Genomic DNA, 24,028 nt, shown 5'->3' on the forward strand with positions numbered 1-24,028 from the left:
CCGGTGTTGGAGTCTCTCCCGTGGTTTACCGGGAAGGGAAACACAAAGAAGGACCGTTTTAGACTTTGTCCTCTTAATGCTCGGTATACCTTGGGGAACCGGGGTAGTGATGGGACACCGCAACTCGTGCTCAACTATGGCTGCCATGTGGGTAAAGTGAGGGAAGTGAGGGAGGTAGAAAGGGAAATGGGATACCAGGAAGAGTTCCCTCCTATCGAGGTACTGCACTCCTCCTTCCCACCCAGTTCACAAACTTCTCCCGTACCTGTCTTAGCCACACTCCTCCCTCGGGAGTGTGGCACGGCGCAGCCCGATACCGTTGGCCTCCTGGCTCGTCTTCTTCTCCTCCTGGCTCATCTGCTTCAACTCCGTGGGTCTTCCGACTCGTCTCCGCGTTCTCTTCGATTCCTCACGTCTCCTCTCCGGTGATGTCACACGCCGGCCGTCTGACTTCCGCGTTTTTGACAAATTGTCATGTGCTTATCTAGGTTCCTGATCGATACTGTGACCTTATGCCCCTATTCGGCTATAAAGCCCTTTGTTCCCTATATTGGCATAACCGTTCAAGTGCGATTTTCTGAAAAGTCATCTCTGGCCTCACACGAGCAGAGCCACAGAGCCACATTCCAGCATGACTCTCTGCTACTTCCTTTGCGACCAATTAGTGCAATGACAGAGCAGCAGTCACTATCTGATATTCCTAGATAACACTCCGAGTTCTTCAACAAGATAAAAACTTAGCAAACCTGGAAATCCCCGCTTGCTATGTTTTGATTAGTAATAGAACTCTAATGAGCAACTGATAACTGTCACTTCCTAGTGACATCTTTAATTGACGTCTTATGTCCAGCAAACTTGCGTCAAACCCGGCACCTGTCAGGTATAAATATTACCAACGTTGCCTTAAGCAATGAGCGTTGCCTGTTGCTGATGCCAGCTGCCTGTCGCTGCAGCCTGCTATCCTGTGGTGGTGAAGCTACTGATTACCATTATCGCCGCTACAGCGCGAACTATGGTTCAGTACGCTTGAGGAGCCGTGCAGCCGTCCTCTGCGAAGACATCCAGCCCAGCTGCCCGCGGACGCTGTCACCCCTCCTTCCTCCCGACGCGCTGAGAGAAGCCGCTGCCTTTCTCGTGCAGAGAAATCCAGTCCCGGCGCTTCCAGTTTACCCTCGCGGGTGACTGGGATATCGAGAGAGACCCCTGAAGGAGATACCAATCCTCCATCATTCTATTCAGAGGTATGGTGTTGACTAAACCCTTAGAAGAGAATTCTTGAAACAAACCTTGGCAAAACCAACTTAACTTAAGCTACTTACTTACTCCCCCTTCTCACGTGTTAGGCTTAGGTCAGGCACACCGGGGTAGGCTTAGTTAGAAGCACCAGTTGAGTATGTTAGCCTAATGTATATATGACTGTATATATGTTTTATTACTTTTAAACCATTGTATGGCTAAGAAACCATATCAATGCTTTTACAGTTCTATTTCGCAATTCTTATCTTACTGTACGTACTTTTTATAATAACAGTTATTGCAATTGTGGCAATACATTTCTCTTGTACGAGAAGAAAGACTGTTCAATAAATGTTAACCTTTATTGATACACGCCCGTCTCTCTATTCTCTACATACTGTGAAAGTAAACTGCACTAGACTGACTGAGTGAAATCTGTGTCTATTGTTTCACACGACCCTAGAGATCGACTCTTGATCTGAGGAGCAAAGTTGTCATGTTGCACGGTTGTTGGAAAACTGAATCCCTTCTTGTCTGTGCCAGGGAAGCTGATCACTTCCTATGCAGAGAAGAAAGTTTCCAGTGACCTCTGAGCTAGTTGGTAACACAACCCAATTAAGTTTAGCATAGTCAGTGGAGGCCTGGAATATAGCCAGTTCCACGTCGATACTACTGTTTATGTTATTCCAATGCGCAGGGCCTAGTGGGAAACTAGGAACTACACTACATGGCGCCCAACGTTTGGTAAGGCGATAAACTAACGTAAGACTTGTAGAGTAACTCAGTCGTGCATATTTCACACCCCTTTCTCCCGTAAATACTCCAATAGACGTCTGGAGTGGGTGAAAGGTTAAAATCCGCCCGACCTTAGTAGGAAGAGATTCCTATGTAAAGCTCCGGTTTATTCAACGTTGAAGGATACAGTGTTCCAAAATATTGTGCACCTAATCTTTGTCTCCTTGGAGACCTACTCTGCAAACCTCGCATTTTTACAATGCCAGAAAACGGCACCTCTGGGGCCGCAGTAGATGCGACTCAGCAAGGTCCCGAACAAGCAGACCCGGATGCTATTATCATCCCGGTCCAGTTAAGAAGATCTATAACGTTAAAACTTATAGAGAATGGACTGACACCTCAAGGTGGTACAGTAATTTTCGTGATAGAGGCTCACGAGTATCGGCAGACAGAGGTATTCTATTCATGGATAAACTTTCCAGCGGTAAACGCTATAACACAAGAGTTTCACTATTACAAAATAGAGGAACCTCCGGGAGAGTACGCTCCTTTCGAGGAGATTGAAATCCCACTTAAATTTCAAGAGCACCTGCTCTGGTTTAATGGCGCCCTAAAACACAATAATCACATAACCAGGCTCGGTCCACTAGGTAGACCAGGAGCCACGTGGCCGGTTCTAGCCAGCTACACACCACATCCTGACATTGCAAGAATGTCTAGAGAAGAGCTGTTAGCACAGCTAAACACATTAATAAAAATACATAGGCAATTAGTCCAATATGTAATACGGACTGCAACAGTCCAGCCAGCTGTTAATTCACACCAGCTGACCCCTCATCAGGGGAACACAAATAAAATTACACCACAGAACATACAGTCATGTCTTGGTAAAACACCCGTAAAACGGGAACAAATTCCTTTCTGGTTAGCCCAGAAAATCACTCAAATAGAGGCAGTATTTCCTGATACTACCCCTATTGAGAAACACAGAATCTTGACCATCTGCCTTCCTATGGGAATCGCACCACACATAGAGGACTGCGACACTTGGGGTACAGTCTTTGCTTCCATTTACACAAAAACACACGGTGTTCCGTCTATGGCGGTAATACCAGACGTGCTAAAACAGATTCAAAATGAATTCGGTCCAGAGCCCGCTTTAAATCTAGGTATGAAATTACTGAAAGACTTCAAGCAGGTCACGGCTATATTATTAGCCAACGTAAAGGGAGAAGCAGCATCTGTGGCGATTCGCCAGAAGTTGAGGGAAACAGATATAAAAGATCCTGTTGAGCTTGCAAAAATCATAGAAAAATGCTATGAAGAATTAGGTAGAGACAGCTTGGGTGGAAAACCAGTTAAACCCCAACTGCTCGAAAATCCTGAAAAATTATTTATTAAAAATAATTTAAATACTCCTAAAAAGAGCTGGGATGGAAATAAACAATCCACTCCCAAGGAAAAAGTTTTCCAGTCCAGAGGAAGGTCTCCTCGACGGAGGGAAAGAACTCCGACTCGAGAACGCCAGTCTCCCCAACGGGAGCCCTCTGAGAAAAGATATATCCTTAGAAATAGGGATAATCTAAAAAGACCTGATAGATATCAAAGTATTGATACACGTCCCTCTCGATCTCTTCCACAGAATTCGGAAAGAAGAGGACGGTCAGACCCAGGAGAGCACACCAAGTCCAAAGACAAGGAACCTGCTCAAAATAAGAAATCTCAATTTCAGAAAAAGAAGGTAGCCAGTATTAGAGTAATCAACCATGCCGAGAATACTGAGGACACAGTTGAAAAACGGGGAGTGGGCATTGACAATGTTGGACAGTGCAGCAGAAATCAGTATAGCGCGCAAGAACTTGATGAGTCATCTGGAGACAGTGGACACGAATGAATACATTCAGGTTGAAACTGCCGACGCCAGACTTAGCGAGCCCCATAAAATATACGAAATAACATTGCGTATGGAGGGTGATAAGACTAGGAAAATTAAGGGTCTATTTTGGGATAAGCTCTCAAAAGGCTATGATATTCTGTTAGCTGAAAAAGATTGGCCCCCGGAGTTTGTCAGGGAGTGCCCTCGTGGCGAAGAAGTGATTATGCCTGCCTTCTCGAATCACATACCGATTCACAAAAAATATACATATGCAAGGAAATGGGCAGTAGCCCAGGCACCTGCATTGTATAAAAATCATGTAGGATGGGATGAGGATTCTCCGCCTCACAAAATCCAACTAAAAAGTGAACCAACTGCCCAACGGCAGTATCCCATAAAGCAAGAAGCTAAAAAACAGGTCAGGGAGATCTTAGATCAACTTGAATACCAGGGGGTGATTGAAACATGCACCTCTCAAATGAAAAATCCTTTGTTTCCTGTCTCCAAGCCAGACAATTCATATCGTCTAGTTTTGGACTACAGACACCTTAATACATGTTGCAAAACTTTTGCAGTACAAAACTCGCATAGTGCAGCCCTAATGAATAACATAGTTAGGAAAAAATACAAAACGACATTAGACATTTCTAATGGTTTCTTTTGTCAAACATTGCACCAGAAAGCAGATACTTGACCGCTTTCTCTGCATTTGGGTCGCAGGAAAAATTCTGTCGACTCCCACAGGGGTTCAAGAACAGCCCAGGACTATTCTCAGCTAGAGTAACAGAGTTACTACAAATCTATGATGATGAAGCATTATCTTACGTAGATGATATTTATCTCACAGACGACGACTTGGATACTCACTTGAAAAGAGTGAACACCATTATACTTGGGTTCGCAGCAGAGGGTTACAAATTCAACTTTAAAAAGTCCCGAATTGCCCATCTGACAGTACTATTTTTAGGGTACGAATTATCAAGTGAAGGGAAAAGCCTAGCGGACAACTTCTTAGAGAAGTGCGCTGTACTCCAAGCTCCAAAAACGCTGAAGAATTTACAATCAATACTAGGTTTTCTGAATTTCGGAAGAACTTACATTCTAAATTACGCAGAGAGGGTTAAACCTCTCTACGAACTAATAAAACCTGATTTAAAACAAATCAATTGGACTCAAAAACACACAGAAATTTTGAGATCACTGCAAACAGACATGTTAGCAAAAACAAAATTAGACACACGTGACAACACACGTGATCTTGTAATCCGAGTCATCCCAGGAAGATGCGGATTCATTTACCTAACCTCTAATGAAGGAGAAAAGGTACCAATTTCAATTAAATCTCACTTGTACACACAAGCAGAAAAAACATTCAGTCGCACAGAAAGAACTGTGAATGCAGTGCAAATCGCACTAGCAAATGAACGAGAACTAGCACACGGCAAACGGATTAATATCCTCACAGCGGAATCCGCCTTCGAGGCGCTATTCAGCCCAGTAAACCTGCCTACAGTGTCACTGGATCCAAAATGGATACAGTGTATAGATTCTCTAGGAGCGGAAGACGTGAAATACTATTTCGCCCCGCAATACGAAGAACTGAATGATTTAGAATATGAAGAAAAATATCCTCTGCCAATCGAAATCCTGCCTCTCCCACAATACGCCTGTATAATCTATACAGATAGCTTTGTACAGCATTTTAATGTAGAGAGCAAATCCTACAATGCAGCATGTGCGATTATTAAAGGTCGTTGGCTGTGCGGTAAATTCAGACCGAAAGTAACAAAAACTGAATCTGTAAGAAACTGTTCGGTTCAGAGAACTGAAATCAGATGTTTAAAGATGGCGCTCGAAAATGCAGAACGCGAATTCCCCACACTTATCGTGTGCGATTCTCATTTTTGCGTCAATTCTTACAACAATAAACTGCAGAGTTGGATCGAAAACGACTACAAAGATGACACAGGTGCCACAATAAAGCATACATTGCTTTGGGAACAAGTAGCTCTTTTACACAAAGAACTACAAAAGACTCACGTGATTCACGCACAGAGTCTTCAACGTGATGGCGTTCACGTTGCAGGGAATTCATTGGCTAATACAGCCAAAGCGGAAGCAACTAAACCGGCTTCCGTAGCCACAAAAAAGCGTACAGATAAGTATATAGACGGGGAAACCATGCTGGCAGTAAGAACGACCGTAAAAGGCGACTGCGCAGCACTACCCGTAAACTATCCACTCAATTATGCATACATAATCGATGCAAACTCCGTTCCTTTTGCTCGAATCCCTGGAGTGGGGGATAGAGTAATTCCAAACACGAACAGGAGAATATTTTTAATAGCAGACGCACACATGGGTTTGGGTCTACGGCACAGAGAGATCAAGGAATCACTGACTGAATTACAATCAGCATTCTGGTGGCCGGGAATGAGTGTAGAATACCAAATATATGCAAACAACTGTGAAAACTGCAATAGGGATCGCAGTGGCGAACCTTGCTACCGGCTACCAATCAGAAAGAGCGTAACGCTGCCTACACCCCATCCTGCGTCCTATTAATAGTTAAGACGAAAAGCACTTAAAAAATGAGGCCACCAGCACTCGGCTGACGCCTAGAACTGTTATAAAAGATTAGCGAGTCCATATCGGCACATACGCAATTACCACGTTCCATTCTGACCAGGGTCCTGCTTTTAGCTCTCGAGCTTATGGGGAGGCCATGGCTAGCATGGGAATTGGGTTGTGGTATTCTTGTCAGTCATACCTCGGAAGGGAATAGTGTGATAGAAAGAAAAAACCGGGACATAAAGCAATCTATAACAGCGAAGGTATTAGGTTCAGGCGCTGGGTGGGTCAAACATTTAATAAGTGTCCAGACTAGTCTTAACAACATGTCAAGAAATTCTCTAAAAGGTTTCAGCCCATACGAACTATTGTTCGGAATTAGAATGAACGTTCAGGACCTCGATAGTCAGATGTCAGTGGTACAAAAAGAAACAAAGCAGTTTGAAGTAAAAGACCGTTTGGCTGTTTTACAGGAACTGAATGAAACAAGAAAATCATTAAGCAACATAAAGTTAAAGCAACAGCCAAGTACCACTGACGAGGCACCACCCACAACAGCCCCAGCAGAGAAAAGATCGCGGTTAAGAAGGAATTTGGGCCTTCTTACAGAAAAGCAGTACCTGTCTTGGCAGTCACCGGAACAAGATCAGTTGTGCTACCGCCCCTTGCTGGTAAAAAGGAGAACAGAATCGTGTCCATCGATCTGGTAAAACCACAAGCATGTGGCCTATAATCAACAGTAGGCCCAGTGGACTCCCAAGAAACAACAGAATACCCAAACTTGCAACAATCCAAGAGGTTCAAACTGAAAGACTAATCACATTCGATCAGCCTGCAGTGCACAATGAAGGACTATGCAATACAGCCATGGAACTAGTGCCTCTTGAAACACAGATTGAAACAGTTCGTCAAGAAACGACACCAGTCTACAATGATGTGGCATTAGAAAGTGCTACCGAAAGACAGATTGAAAGAATTGACAGAACTGCCTCTGGTTATTTCATCAACTTCGACAACTTCTCTGAAGATTTTAACGACCCCGAAGTGATGCCAGAAACAAAAAAGTATTCTAAAGAAAATACAACAGGACTCCTTCAACAAATCAAAGAACTATATCTGGATTCACCGTTGATTGAGCATTGGATTATCTCAGGGGTATTCATACTCCTACTATGCCTAATTTTAGTTTTAATTTTAGGGAAGTTCATTACAATTGAATGGACACAGCAAGTCAGAACATCAACCTAGTCCTGAAACCACACAGATCATCCCACGTGAAGAAAAGAGAACTGTCAACAGTAAATGTCACAGCAATTCCAATACCTGGTGGGGTAGTATGGGAGAAAACAGACTATGAGATCTATGGTCCGGTCGAAATCCTGAAGTATCCTCATCAACTAAAGGTTTCCTTAAGTGACTTTGTGACACCAAGTACATTCTCTGATGATTGGGACTTTAACAGTATTAATGACATGATGTCTGATTTAGTTATGTCAGCTAGATTCACAGATCATGATTATTTACAAGGTTCATCTAGTTATGAGCAGTTATTCTGTTACACCCACTCTGGGGATCATTACTTGCATAAGTCTGCACAGCCTAGAAATGTTTTTATGTATAATCAATGGGAACATTGTTCTACACCACCTAAAAGCAGTTCTAAAGCATTTTTTGAGAAATTCAAATATTTTTCAGGGTTTAACACCAGTGATGCAGAAACGTTTTATTATAAACTGTTAGATAAAACAGGAATGAAAACGATGCTGACAAATTCTAAATTGATATATTCAGAAGCATTTTATGACAAAATGATGACATTTGGTTTTGATTATTGGAAAAATAATATTGAAACGAAAACAATTTGGGGTACAAAAGATTGGCAGGTGCAAGGCTTAGAAGCACTGTTTAGAACCTGCATGATACCAGAACAAATGTTATTTTTAAATGACACTGTACACCAAACATCTTGTCTTGGCCTAGCTAAGAACAAAGACCTTAAAACACCGTCTATACCAAAGCCAATAGCTGAGAATGCAACTGCAGATAATGAGTTAGACGTGTCACACATTTTACATTTCAACAGAACACATCCTGATTGGAATAAGTGGTTAATCTGGCCTACAGACACAAATAACTGTCAAGATAGGTTCCTGAATAAAACACATGGTTTAAAAATGACCAGATTAGACCCTAGATACTCCCAGAGACAACATCCAGGGATTGTAACAACATACAGTGTAGGGAAACTCTGCCTAGAATGGCTAACTACATCCACACTGGCTGAAATTAAGCAACACTTGTCTTTATTAAAAGATGGTGCTGATTTGCGCGACTTCATTCTTGGACCACGCAAACAGCGACAAAAGCGTTTCATAGCGACCAGCATCTATGCTTCATACAACGAGGCTTGGAAAGTAAAGCAAATTGAAACTGCTGAAAAAATACGAGAAATTGATCGTATTAATTTGGAGAAATCACTTTCTGTAGTAGACAATGGGTTAATGACTCTGTCTTCCAGAATATATTCTTTGGACAATATTGTATCCTCTGCCTTTGATGTGATAGACAGAGATTTGCTTATGTTACAACATGGCCAGTCTCAATTACGCTCTATTATAGAATTAGGCTGGACGCTGCAAAATCTTCGTTCAGGCTATGTGCCTTGGCGTTTGATAAACACAACGTCATTATTTTCCATTTTTAACCTTACTGATAAACAGATCAGTTTGGCACAGAAAGGAGCAGACTATACAATCTTGAGCATCGAGAAACTCGAGCGATTACCATTGACAATGTCAGAGAGTCCTGTCATTGAATGGATAATACACGGGATTATCACAATTCCGATAACAACTTTCCGATTTAAAAAGTGCCTTGAATACATACCTGCTGGCCAGTATGAACAATTGGGTAAAGGATATGTAAAATCCGAATGGAAATTACCATACACTTATTCTTGCTATAGTGACAGCGACAAAAATGTATTTCTTAGTGGTGAGAACTGTAAACACTCACTAAGCGGTATACTTTTGTGTCAGGGTATTAATTTACACGGAGCATGTGATGGAAATTCAAACAACCTTTCATGCCACCAGCTAGTCACACCTGCAACTCAGATAGAGCCCTTCTTTATGCAACTCGCAAACGGGAGTTACATTCTTAGAACGGATCACAGGTGTTGTGGCCTCGCGCCAGGGAAAAGTTATCTAGTACAAGTAACGTCCATGGTCAAATGTTGTATGCAAGCATTGTTTCCGAGCGGGCCTCCAGACATAGTGACTCCCATCTGGCCTCGTCTGAATCTCTATTCTATACGAATTGATACATTAAGCAAAATGAAATCTGTACTTTTACAGACAACAGTGCCTATAACGTCATCTAAAGAGACGTATGATCTTCTAGTCGCAAGGACGGCTACTGAGGTCCATGACCTTTTATCAACAAATTGCCCCGTGCATTTCGTACAAATGCTCGACCAACTCCTTAACATGTCTAGTGCTACAAGCATCCCAGGCATATTTAAGACAGTCTTTACGGGACTGCTAACACCCTTCCAGGCAATTTTGGGAATATTTCCTAATTTTGTGCACTCCATCTTTGGTGGTATTCCACTATTTTTGGGACTCATCGCAGGGATTCTATTTTTGACCCTCCTGCTACGTTATGGCAAGCCTCGGCTCAGACATAGCTCCCATGGGAATGGAAGAGACAATCCTAGCAATGCGCTACAGGGACAGGATAACTAACGTCCTCGGATTGGCCAGGCTGAGAGATCTAAACATGACCTGGTTCCTTTCATTCAGACCGATATGGCAAAATTGCATTTTACCTGTGCTACGGTGTATGCTTTGCGGCGATGAATGCGTGTTGGACATCTGTCTTTCACTTCCATCAGCAGTACCAATGGACGTCGATACCTTGCTAAGTCCAATAACGGCTCACGCATTGTGTTGTCCCCAGCGGCTACCAATCCTGATGACGGCATTTGTGGAGACTCCTGTACTACAGCCAAGTGGTAACAGTGGAGCGAGTGACAAAGGCAACATCACCCAGGTACAACGTGCTGTGAGCATTGCTGGTCCCGACTATGATGACAGCAATCATTCTCACACCTGCCAAGTTACAGCGCTATCTAATTTGGTTGAACTATCACCTGATTTTGTAGACCAATTCTTTGCGAGCCTGTCTGATACGATGTTCTCACCCACAGAGAAACAATAACTTTTTGAAAAGCTTTCCGACACACAGCGTTCCTATGAACTCTGGATTCGGCCTTCAGTTTTGATCAACAAAAAACTGCCAGGAGCTTTGGTAAACTGATTTTTCTTTGAATTGGACAATTTTTAAAATATTGACCTTTTTCTTCTTTTTGGCACGAACAATTCTTTGCTTAACGTAAAAACTATTCTTAGAGAACAGAAGCTTCACACTTCTATTTCTAAACACATCTAGAGACATAACAACATTACACCAGCCTCTAGCACACATGTTATTACAATGCATTTTTATGTGATGATTTATCTCGCATTTCTTCTGTCAGAGATACTTCATGTGTAATTCTTTTTGCATAATCGTTCATTGATTTTATATGCAATACCTTTTGAATGATTACTATGCTTTAAAACTACGTACAGTACCTAAATTCCATGTATTACAAGTACGCCTATTTCGAATGCATTTATGTATTTTGGGGTGGGCTATGTTACACAATGTTACACATGCATCTAATTGCTTAGTTTTAGTAATTTTGATGGACATGAATTCGTGGAGTGGGTGTCATGTGCTTATCTAGGTTCCTGATCGATACTGTGACCTTATGCCCCTATTCGGCTATAAAGCCCTTTGTTCCCTATATTGGCATAACCGTTCAAGTGCGATTTTCTGAAAAGTCATCTCTGGCCTCACACGAGCAGAGCCACAGAGCCACATTCCAGCATGACTCTCTGCTACTTCCTTTGCGACCAATTAGTGCAATGACAGAGCAGCAGTCACTATCTGATATTCCTAGATAACACTCCGAGTTCTTCAACAAGATAAAAACTTAGCAAACCTGGAAATCCCCGCTTGCTATGTTTTGATTAGTAATAGAACTCTAATGAGCAACTGATAACTGTCACTTCCTAGTGACATCTTTAATTGACGTCTTATGTCCAGCAAACTTGCGTCAAACCCGGCACCTGTCAGGTATAAATATTACCAACGTTGCCTTAAGCAATGAGCGTTGCCTGTTGCTGATGCCAGCTGCCTGTCGCTGCAGCCTGCTATCCTGTGGTGGTGAAGCTACTGATTACCATTATCGCCGCTACAGCGCGAACTATGGTTCAGTACGCTTGAGGAGCCGTGCAGCCGTCCTCTGCGAAGACATCCAGCCCAGCTGCCCGCGGACGCTGTCACCCCTCCTTCCTCCCGACGCGCTGAGAGAAGCCGCTGCCTTTCTCGTGCAGAGAAATCCAGTCCCGGCGCTTCCAGTTTACCCTCGCGGGTGACTGGGATATCGAGAGAGACCCCTGAAGGAGATACCAATCCTCCATCATTCTATTCAGAGGTATGGTGTTGACTAAACCCTTAGAAGAGAATTCTTGAAACAAACCTTGGCAAAACCAACTTAACTTAAGCTACTTACTTACTCCCCCTTCTCACGTGTTAGGCTTAGGTCAGGCACACCGGGGTAGGCTTAGTTAGAAGCACCAGTTGAGTATGTTAGCCTAATGTATATATGACTGTATATATGTGTTATTACTTTTAAACCATTGTATGGCTAAGAAACCATATCAATGCTTTTACAGTTCTATTTCGCAATTCTTATCTTACTGTACGTACTTTTTATAATAACAGTTATTGCAATTGTGGCAATACATTTCTCTTGTACGAGAAGAAAGACTGTTCAATAAATGTTAACCTTTATTGATACACGCCCGTCTCTCTATTCTCTACATACTGTGAAAGTAAACTGCACTAGACTGACTGAGTGAAATCTGTGTCTATTGTTTCACACGACCCTAGAGATCGACTCTTGATCTGAGGAGCAAAGTTGTCATGTTGCACGGTTGTTGGAAAACTGAATCCCTTCTTGTCTGTGCCAGGGAAGCTGATCACTTCCTATGCAGAGAAGAAAGTTTCCAGTGACCTCTGAGCTAGTTGGTAACACAACCCAATTAAGTTTAGCATAGTCAGTGGAGGCCTGGAATATAGCCAGTTCCACGTCGATACTACTGTTTATGTTATTCCAATGCGCAGGGCCTAGTGGGAAACTAGGAACTACACTACAAAATGCCCCGAAGCTGACGTCACTGTAGGATGGGACTTCCTTGGGAGAACATGTCCAGTTAAAGGCGCCGTGCAGATTTCTTTCTGGCACCATTTGCCAAGGATCCGGCTCGTCCTGCGGGAAAGGAGGTAATGAATGTAAGCCATCGTGCTTCCACCACTCCACCTCTTTACTATCTCCTTGGGTAAGGTGTTCCGTGTTACAGCTCCACAACATTGCGAGTAGATCTGTGAGCCACATTGTAACGCCTCGCACTCCTGGTGGATGGGTTGAGGTAGGGGGTGAGCACAAAGGACCGCAGGGCATAAGCACTATCGCCTAGGGGGAAGAAAGAAAGCCATTAGTTGCATTATCATGATACATTCATCTGCTATGACTGTCAGGGTGTGTCAAAGTCATTTACCTAGCAGGTATCCATCCCCAAAGTCTCCAGCGACTAGGCGTGTGTATATCCCACTATTCTGGAATATGTACGAATCATGGGTACTCCCAGAGAATTTTGCCACAATGTCTGTAATGATGTTGCCAGCGTTGAATATGACCTGCACATTTTGATGGAGTGTGTCACTTTCCGGTTCCTGTATGTGTGTTCTGTGGCTGCAGGTGGGCAGAGTGGGATGTGGGTGCCATCTATGCAGCCTATCACGTGAGGAATGTGTGCCAGTTGATACAAATCAGTCTTGGTCTTTGCAAGTTCCGCAGGTAAATGTAAATGTAAATGTGGGTGTACTTGTAAAGCGCACTGCGACTCCATGGAGTATCCTGGCGCTGAAGACCGCTGGGGAACCCGTCCTGGTTTTCCCTGTGAGATGGTCCCTTTCTGGGTATCTCCAAGGTGAAACCAGGCATCCCTGGCGTCTGTGGGGGGGCCGTTGTAGAGATGAGGCAAGCTTAATGCCCAGAGTTGCCGAGTGTGTTCCCTGGTTAGAGTAGGCACCGAGGCGAGAATTATCGAGTCCGTTTTGACCCTTGTCCACGACCCTGCCGCGTCGGGAATTGAACCCTGGTCCCGGGCCGTTCTCTGCTTACGGGTCTGCCGCCTCTTACCAGTGAGCCAGGTGTGTCAGGGAATTAAATATAATGCTACATCCTCTGCATCATGGCGTCAAGGAACCTCCTGAAGAAACAGGACAGGCAGCTCTGGAACACACCACCTACTGCAGCTATCACACTTTGGTAACTCCCAGAGGCAAGCAGGTGTAGGCTACATAGCACCTGCATATGTGGTGGGATGGTGTGTGCCCTTGGTGTTGGTTGCTCCAGGAGTGGGTGCAGGTCCCTGATCAGGTTCAGGATGGTTTGGGGGTGTAGCCTGTATCTTTGAAGTGTCTCTGGCTCAGTCAGTTGGAAATGTGTTATCCTCTGCCTGTACACTTGGTCCTCCCTTATCCATTCCCTCTCTCCTGCTGCCTGTAGTCTTTGCCGCCTTGCTATGATGTAGATAGCCACCATTCTGGTTCCACTGTTGCATTCTGGGCCGTATTAGCCTGCACCTGGTTACCACCTGCTTTCAATCCATGGTAAATGCTGACTCTTAAATACCGAATTTCTTTGAATTCGGTATTTTTCTGGTTAGCAACATCTCCATGGGCATTTTTTACCATTTCTTATTTACCGATTCGGTAAATAAGAATTCAGTAACTGTGGATTCGGTATATTCCGCATCGGAAAAATACAGACTCATATTTTCCAATTCGGAAAAATTTACACTCCTACATCTCATTTTCAAGATACCGGTCGGTAACGGCCAAAAGTACCGATTTTCGTCCGTTACCGACCGGTATTGGGCGACCTACATCTGGCCCTATGTCCCAAATAATGTATGACATTTATTGTGAGATGCAACCAAAACAGGGCATGAGTAAAGCCCATATTTGCTCTGTAGATAATCAAAGCAGAAAAATGCATGACAAGTACTTGTGATATGGGCCGAGTAAGTCAGATGGACAACTTGTGAATGGATGCTGAAAAACTGTGCTCTGTCTTTAAGCCTAATGGCATGAAAGGTACACAATGCCTGCACACAGGAGGAAGGGAAACTATGTTTATTGTTCAGTTAATTAAAACTACAACAATAGCAATGCCTGCACACAATTTGGTACAAAATATAAAAGATCGATCTATGAGAGAGTAAATAGTAAAACACTATCTCCAAATTGTAATGGAATGTTATTGGAGATGTTTATAATCATGACAATAGTTTAACCTCAAATGCTGTAGACTGGAAAATAAAAGAAAAATAGATATTCACTAATTGTAAAATAGCAGTAGATATGTGAATAGTGATTTTGGGATTTAGTATAAAATAACCTTAAGGTAAACAATTCTCTGGCAGGTTTGTTAACATAGATCTGTGAGAGTGCTATGAGACTTGTGTCAGGTTTTCCTTTCTCTGAAAAGGATGGGCTTGACTTTGTGGCTTACATAATCTACCAGTTGTGGCCCCAGAATGTCAAGGATCATGGCGTAGGTATTGAATAAACAGTATTGAGAAGTATAATTGAAGCATGACCCTTTTAAAGATTATTACTATCAGCCAGTAAAGACACATCCTGCAGAGAGGTTTTCAAGGAAAAAAAAATCTAACCATAGTGGAAGTCCAACAGTGAAAAACTGCCATGTTGACGTTAAACAGATAACAACAGTATCTTAAGGAAAATATTATACATTAAGATCAATGGAATGGAGAAAATAGAAAATGCTTCTTAGAGCAACCTCTTTCAAAGAAAACTTTTTAGCTCATATTACAAAACATTGATTGAGGTGATTTCCGAAGGGCCAGATGGAGGAAGGCCAGAATCCCTTAGTTACTCTCAAGCTTTTTTGCACAGCAGTAAGCTAAAGTAATAATGCCTGTTGAAAGTTCTATTTAAGTTGTCTTTTCAACGGTCCATTCAGCATAGACAATATTTTTGAACCTCGTAAAATCTCCCGAAAGCTATCACACAAGCAGAGTAGTTCAGCTTCAATCAATTCTATGAATGCTTTTAAGAGTGTCAGAATTATGAAAACACTATATTCAACTTTAAAAGGTGAGTATTTAAAGAAACACCCACAGCACTTGGCAAAGATGTCTGATATATTGTAAGATCACTAGACAGGTTGAGTGAGAAAGGGGTTCTTGTTTATCCAGATGGAATACTGCAATAATAATTGGACCACAGCAACAGCACTTTGCCTATAAGACATTTACATCTCTGTTATCTTTAACTGCAAATCTTGATAAACCATGTATTGCAAGCAGAAACCTATTTCCATCCTATGTTATGGGTGTTTAACCCGTACATCTAGACACAAATACAGCTTAAAAATTAAAGGACAGGTTTCTGAACTTTTTTAACATGTGCTAAATAGGATTTCAGATCAATCGTGTAACACACAGGAATAAAGCTCACAGTCCTAGAGTTGTAGTTAAGTATTACAACTTTAATTAGGGAATTAGTACATCTGTTTGTTTTGCTTGCCATGTTTCTCAGTACTTCCACTTTCTTCAAGTCAGTTTCATTGGATGAGGTGGTTATGCTCCTAGAAACATTACTTTGGCCATGATTGTATTTTCTCATGAATGTCTAGACCTCAACTACCTAACATTTCAGGGGTGTAAGTGGGCCATTAGCAGGGGTGTGTGATAAATTCTGCTCCGCTCGCGGAGATCGTGGGGTTTGGGCCACTTTGCGTTACACTTGTAACATGGGGTTATAGCACACTTTTTGAGTTTGTTCTCGCTCCCGGCTAGCCACCGCTAAGTGTTATATTCCATATAGGTACCATAATATAGGCCTCGGTAAACTTGTTATCTTTCACCTATACTCTCTCCCTATATTACACTTGTCACGGTTTGCAGGGACTGACCATTTACCTAGATATTACACTGCATTCAGGAAGCTGGTTTTCCTTAGTTTCAAATTGCATACATTATATGCATGAGGATTCTTGGAAGCACAGAAGGACTGCAATCTCCTGTATAAAATCTATGTTTAAAGTTCATGCCCAATGTCATCCTTAGGCCGACAGAGTAATATTGGCACTGTAGGACTCCTGTGAGACCTATGGGTATACATAAATCACATCTTGCTAAGATAGACAGAGAAGACTGAGACTTCCTGGATGACACACTAACCAGAGACTCTGAGGTTCCTGCAAACACACACTCTAGCTCACAGTGGTCTAACATTCCTCGTGGGTGTTCAGCACCAGACCAATATGTGGTCTCAGAGTGTAATGAGGTTGACTAAATCCTAGAGGGTTTCCTGGCTTAACACCTACACCCATTCTAGATATACATAGGTACTTCTAGTTTGAGAAGGCATCATAGGATTACACATCTTTTTAACATCTGTTTTATATACTTGACTGTATTCATACTTATAGTAAGATTATAGAACTTTACCATCCTTTTACCTTTATAGTACTGTTAATCATTTATATTTTATACTGTCTAACAATTGTTGCAGCACATCTATTTTACACCAGAATAACAACTGCTCAATAAATGCTTATTGAAAATGCCACACAGTGTCTAACCCAGGGTGGTGTGGAGTGCAAAAAAACGATAGATTTAGGCCCAGACCCTTGTACTGGGGTGAATGTATGACATTGTTCTACATTCTGTCCATCTACTGTGTTTTTTGCAATATTGAAAATTCCAAGCCTGTTTTATTTGGTGTATCTCTCTGAGATAAATGAATTAAGCATGAGTGACTGAACGAAAGGTAGTATATTGCTTCCACGGTCCTGAGGGATCAGAGTTGTCATGTTCAATGGCTGCCAGAAGCTATTCTCTCCCTGGTAAGAGGAGATTCTAGTGGCACTGTGAGCTAGTTGGTACAGAAGGGCCAACATACCCGGTGGTGGTGATCAGAGTTCATCTCATGCAAATCCTACAGTGTATGTAGTCTATACGGGTAGATCCTGTATACTTTCCATAGGATGAGAAAGGACGACATGGCCAATATTAGCAACCTACACACCACATCCTGACATTGTAAACATGCCAGGACCAGAATTACTCATACATCACAAAGTATCAATAAAACCTACACAACATGGCACCACCAATGCTAGTGGGGTACTTATTTAACAGTAGAATCTGAGTAGTTCAGTCATGCTTGTGTTGTAAATCCCTACGCGCAAAACACCAGAGCCACAGCTGATTAGGTGAAAAATCCTATTTATTGGCTGGTGGTTAATCAAACTTGAAGGACACAAAGTTCCTAAAATTGTGCAAAATACCTTATCTTAGTTTCCTTGAAAAGTTCTTCTTCTCTAAAAAACAATGACTGAAGATGCAGACAACATGGAAAGAGTCGGGCAAAACTTGCACCTCAGATGAAGAAGAAATGCAGATGCAATTCACATTGCAGAAAATATTAGAAATGCAGTCACCCTGAAACTGCTTGCACATGGTCTAACAACTAGGGGTGGCGTAGTAGCTTTTATGATTAAGGAATACGAATCATACAGAACAGAGGTATTTTATTCATGGGTTATATTCCCATCAGCAAATGCAAGGACAAAAACATTTCACTTCTACACAGAAGGTGCTGCACCAGCGAAATACTTTCTGTAGGAGGACATTGAGGTTCCGTTCACATACCAGGAATACTTATACTGGTTTAAAGGTGGCCTTCCCCAAATAAGAGACAGAGTAAGACTCGATCCACCCGGATGAGAAAGGACGACATGGCCAATATTAGCAACCTACACACCACATCCTGACATTGTAAACATGCCAGGACCAGAATTACTCATACATCACAAAGTATCAATAAAACCTTACAGAAACATGACGCAATTAATCATGAGGACACTTAGGGGCATTTTCTCAAGAACGTGTGATAACCATCGCACAAGTAACTTAACACAACTGTCAACATCGCAGTTTATCGTGACCACCGCCCACAAGAATTTCAAATATCAGCGGCCATAGCAAACGGCGATAGCGACCATCGCCCACAAGAAATTCAAACAACAGCGACCGTAGCAAGACCTATCCACTCAGATGTAATTCCTGGGTGCATATCCATGTCCAGCTTAAGAAGGATAAATTGTACAATAAATAACACAAACTCCAAGGCCGAAGCAGCAATTCAACTCTTTAATTTGCCAACATTCAGCACGGAAGACAAAATTGACCACTGGAAACAGTTCACGAACAAGCTTTTAGATCAATATGCAAAAACAAAAAACACCTCCCAGAAAGCATGGGAGAAAAATTAAATCTCGAAGGACCAGAGACAACAGCTGAAATACACCAAAAAATCAATCAATACAACACTTCGCTGGCTTACAAGATCCCCAGAGAAGGCCACTGCACGAGCCTTCTTGAATAAGCAAAGGGCAAAATTAAGAAGTCTGAAATGGAATATCAACAGCAACCTTGATAAAGTGACTAGGTATCAATTTTACCCACACAATTTGGGCAGACTTGAGTAATTTATAGCATCCTCAAAGTAAGTCTTTCAAAAATTCCAAAGTATAGGACATGATAATCCAAATCCAAATGTTTCTCAAGAAAAGTCATTTTCAATCGTTCGGAATATCGGCGTTTGGGCAGATATGACCCACGGACACGGTTTATGATTTTTCTTGAGAAACATTTGGATTTGGATTATCGTGTCATATACTTTGGAATTTTTGAAAGACTGACTTTGAGGATGCTATAAATTACTCAAGTCCATGGATGCTGCTGGGAACGCCCCCAGCAACACCCATTGCACACCCCTTTAATGCAGGACACTGCGTTAAAGGGACTGATATTTATCAGGCAGGATTATGCCACAAAAAGTGGCTTAGTCCTGCCTGATAAATATCACTCATTCTTCTGCGACACCGGAACGTCACAAAAAGTGCATCATTCATGACATGGTCAGTGACATCACTGATGACATCACTGATGACATCTCAAATGACATCACTGATAACATCACTGATGACCTCACCCATGTGACAATCAAATACACCTCATCACACACTAGTATAATCTTTCATCACTAACTGTAAAATAGCAAGTGCCATATTTGAAACCATTGACACACCAATAGAACTTTCTAAACACCCACTCAGTTATTCAAAGAACTATACACACATCTAATCACTTACCTATAGATTCAGTGTTATATGCAGTGAATAATAAACAGAAAACTATCAAATATAGTTATACGCCAATTTCAACATTACACACCAGCACACATTGTATTCACTTATAAAGACATCCTTCTGACTGATGCAAACAATTGATTATACTTACATTTACTCACCTACACACTTATACAAACACCACTTCATCTATTTATATAGATAGTAACTCACACTTAGTGTGTTATAAAATCACTATTATAAGTATACAGTTATCCATATAGTGACTCGTACAATCACTAAGTCTTAGGCACACTTAATTAGATATAACTGTCACATACACTGCCTTTTTTTCAAGTTTAATGCAGATGTACCATTGAGAGAAATATTTCATCACCACCATTGACCATGTCATGAATGATGTAATATGTGACATCATCAGCAGTAGATTGCAGGTGTGTGAGTTATAGTGAGTACAACTAACTATAACGGGGGAAGTTCAATGGTTTTGTATGAGTAAAATGTCCAGCTAACTATAATATATATATATTTATATATACGTGCGCGGACGTGCGCAGACCTTCTTGTGCGCGAGATGCAGGCTGATTGGCTGCCAATGTCTGTCAACACTCCAAAACAGAAATTGTTGTCAGCCATCTTGTGCCTCGGTAGACTGAGGCACAAGAAAGCAGAAAAACAAACATGTAGAACTCAAAAAGGGGGCAGGGTAGAAGGACCCTGACCCCCTAGGCCTGCTCAGGGGTCCCACAAGGACCCCCCAAGGAAAAAAAAAAAAATTCAAAAAATCGCGGGGTGCGGGTACGGTGTGCGCACGGGTCCACGTACGTACGTGTACGGTATGCGGACGGTGCGCATACCTTTCCAAAAAAGCTGCATGCTTATTGGCTGTTAACACTCCAAACCAGGAAGTGTTGGCAGCCATCTTGTGCTCATTAGACTGAGGCACAAGAAAGCAGAAAATCAAATGTGTAGAACTCAAAAAGGGGGCAGGGTAGAAACACCCTGACCACCTAGGCCTGCTAAGGTGGTCCCACAAGGACCCCCAAGGCCAACATTTAAAAAAAAAAAAAAACAGTATGTTTTTTTAAAAATTACCCCCCAGGGGGACCAAATCGCAGGGGCATAGTGATAAAGAAGTGTGGGGGGTGCCCAATCCACCCCACACTGCCCCGGGGACCAGCGCCCTCCGGGGTAAAGCAACACAGCCCCCTGGCGCATACTGAAGGCTCCTGGTGGGCTAGTTGGCCCGCAGGGACCCCCAGTATGCAAGGGGAATTAGTTCCCCCTCTGCAAACGCGCCAGTGGGCTGCGTTGCGGAGAGGTGTAAAAAGGAGCATAGCCTCATTACACCTCTGTGCAATGCAGCCCCCTGGCGCATACTGGAGGTTCCAGGTGGGCTAGTTGGCCCCCAGGGACCCCCAGTATGCAAGAGGAATTAGTTCTCTCTCTTCAAACATGCACAGGGGCTGCATTGCAGAGAGGTGTCAAGTCAAGTCAAGTCAAATATTTATATAGCGCGCTACATACCCAGAGGGTCTCAAGGCGCTTGAAGAAGGGTGGGGAATTACTTGTCGAATATCCAAGTTTTAAGTTGCTTTCTGAATGCTAGGTGGTTCTGAGTGAGGCGAAGGTGAATGGGGAGTGAGTTCCAGGTTTTAGCTGCCAGGTAGGAGAAGGATCTTCCTCCCATGGTGATTTTGTTGATGCGAGGTACAGCAGCAAGGGCTTGCTTGGAGGAGCGTAGCTGGAGGGAGGGGGAGTAGAAGGAAAGTCGTGTGTTGAGGCATTCGGGTCCAAGTTCGTAAAGTGCTTTGTGTGCGTGGGTTAGGAGGCGGAATGTTATCCTCTTATTGACGGGAAGCCAGTGGAGGTTTTTCAGGTGACTAGAAATGTGGTCTTTACGCGGGATGTCTAGTATGAGTCTGGCTGATGCGTTTTGGATGCATTTGAGTTTTTTCTGAAGTTTTGCGGTGGTACCGGCGTATAGGGTGTTTCCGTAGTCCAGGCGGCTTGTAACCAGTGCGTGGGGGACCGTTTTTCTAGTTTCGGTGGGAATCCAGCGAAATGTTTTTTTGAGCATGCAAAGAATGTTGAAGCAAGATGATGAAACGGCGTTGACTTGTCTGGTCATCGAGAGTGAGGAGTCCAGGATGACGCCCAGGTTCCGTGAGTGGTCCGTCGGGATGGGTGCTTTACCAAGGGCCTCTGGCCACCAAGAGTCATCCCAGGGGGAGGGGGAGGTACCTAAGATAAGGACTTCTGTTTTGTGTGAGTTCAGTTTCAGACGGCTGTGCTTCATCCACTCGGCTACTTCTTTCATTCCTTCATGTAGGTTGGTTTTGGCGGTGTTAGGGTCTTTGGTGAGTGAGAGGATCAGTTGAGTGTCATCATCGTAGGAGATGATGTTGAGGTTGTGTTGGTGTGCGAGGGCCGCGAGGGGGCCCATGTATACGTTGAAGAGGGTGGGGCTGAGTGAAGATCCTTGTGGCACGCCGCAAATGACTTCAGTGGCCTCTGACTTGAATGGTGGGAGGCGGACTCTCTGAGTTCTTCCGGCAAGGAACGAGGTGATCCATTCCAGTGCTTTTCCTTGGATTCCGATGTTTCTGAGGCGTTGTAACAGGGTGCTATGACAGACTGTGTCGAAGGCTGCGGAGAGGTCAAGGAGGATGAGGGCGACTGTGTCTCCATTGACCAGTAGAGTTTGAATGTCGTCTGTTGCTGCGATGAGTGCGGTCTCAGTGCTGTGTTTTGCTCAGAAGCCGGACTGTGAGGAGTCGAGGGATTTGTTGGTTTCGAGGAAGGCGGCGAGCTGGTTGCTGACAGTTTTCTCGATGACTTTGGCCAGGAATGGAAGGAGCGAGATGGGGCGGTAGTTTTTGAGTTTGGTGGGGTCAGCTGTGGGTTTTTTTAGAAGGGCGCTGAGTTCGGCGTGTTTTCAGCTTTCCGGGAAGGTGGCGGAGTTGAGGGAGCAGTTGATGACGTCTCGGAGGTGTGGTGCTATGATGGAGTCTGCTTTGTTGAAGATGTGGTGAGGGCATGGGTCTGTGGGGGATCCTGAGTGGATGGAGTTCATCAGGCGGATGGTGTCCTCAGTGGAGATTGAGTTCCAGTCAATAAGGATGTTCAGGGGGGTGAAGGTAAGGCAGAAGGTTGGGTGGGTTGGTCTTCGGGTTGGTTGTCGAAGCTGTTGTGGATGTCTGCGATTTTGTTGTGGAAGAACGAAGCTAGGGAGTCGCAAAGGGTTTGAGAGGGAGTGATGTTGTTGGAGTTGGCTGTGGAGTTGGTAAATTCTTTGACGATGTTGAATAATTCCCTGCTGTTGTGGGCGTTGTTGACTAGTCGGTCTTTAAATGCGGCTTTCTTGGCAGTCCGTATCAGTTGGTGGTGTATGCGGGTGGCGTTTTTGAAGGCGTCCCTGGTGCTGGTGTTTGGGTCTTTTTTCCTGGCCTTCTTAAGGGAGCGACAGAGTTTCTTGGATTTCTTAAGATCATCGTTGAACCAGGGGACGTTTTTGCTGCCTAGTTTGATTTGACGTTTTTTCAAAGGTGCTAGGTTGTCGGCGCTGTTGGTTAGCCATTGCGTGAGGTTAATGGCTGCTTGGTTGGGGTTCGAAGAATGGGCAGGGGGGTTTTGAAGAAGCGATGAGGAGATCTGGTCGATGGTGATTTTGTTCCAGTTTCTTCTCAGAGTAGGTTGAGGATGGTTGTGGGTTGTGGTCTTTTTGTAGACAAAGTGAACGCAGCTGTGGTCCGTCCAATGGAGAACTGTGGTGTGACTGAAGGAGATATGTTTGCTGGAGGTGAAGATAGGGTCGAGTGTGTGACCTGCGTAGTGAGTGGGGGTATTAACAAGTTGTTTGAGTCCGAGGTTGGCGAGATTGTCCAGAAGGGTGGTGGTGTTGGTGTTGTTGCTCTTTTCCAGGTGAAAGTTGAGGTCTACCAATAGAATGTAGTCCTCGGAGGGGAGGGCGTGTGGGGTGATAAAGTCAGTGATGTCTTCACTGAATTGTGCACGGGGTCCTGCTGGCCTGTAGAGGAGGGTGCCTCTGAGTGTGGTCTTGGGGTCGGTGTGGATCTGGAAGTGGAGGTGTTCGGCGCTAGCGAGGTTGACGTCTGAGCTGGTTGAGATGCGGATGGAATTCTTATGGACGATAGCGATTCGTCCTCCTGTTTGGTAGGTTCGGTCTTTTCGGATGATCTTGTAGCCTTCCGGGATGGCAATGGTGATGTCTGGGGCTGAGG

This window comes from Lissotriton vulgaris, chromosome 3_1 (assembly GCF_964263255.1).
Source record: "Lissotriton vulgaris chromosome 3_1, aLisVul1.2, whole genome shotgun sequence".
NCBI classification, from domain to species: domain Eukaryota; kingdom Metazoa; phylum Chordata; class Amphibia; order Caudata; family Salamandridae; genus Lissotriton; species Lissotriton vulgaris.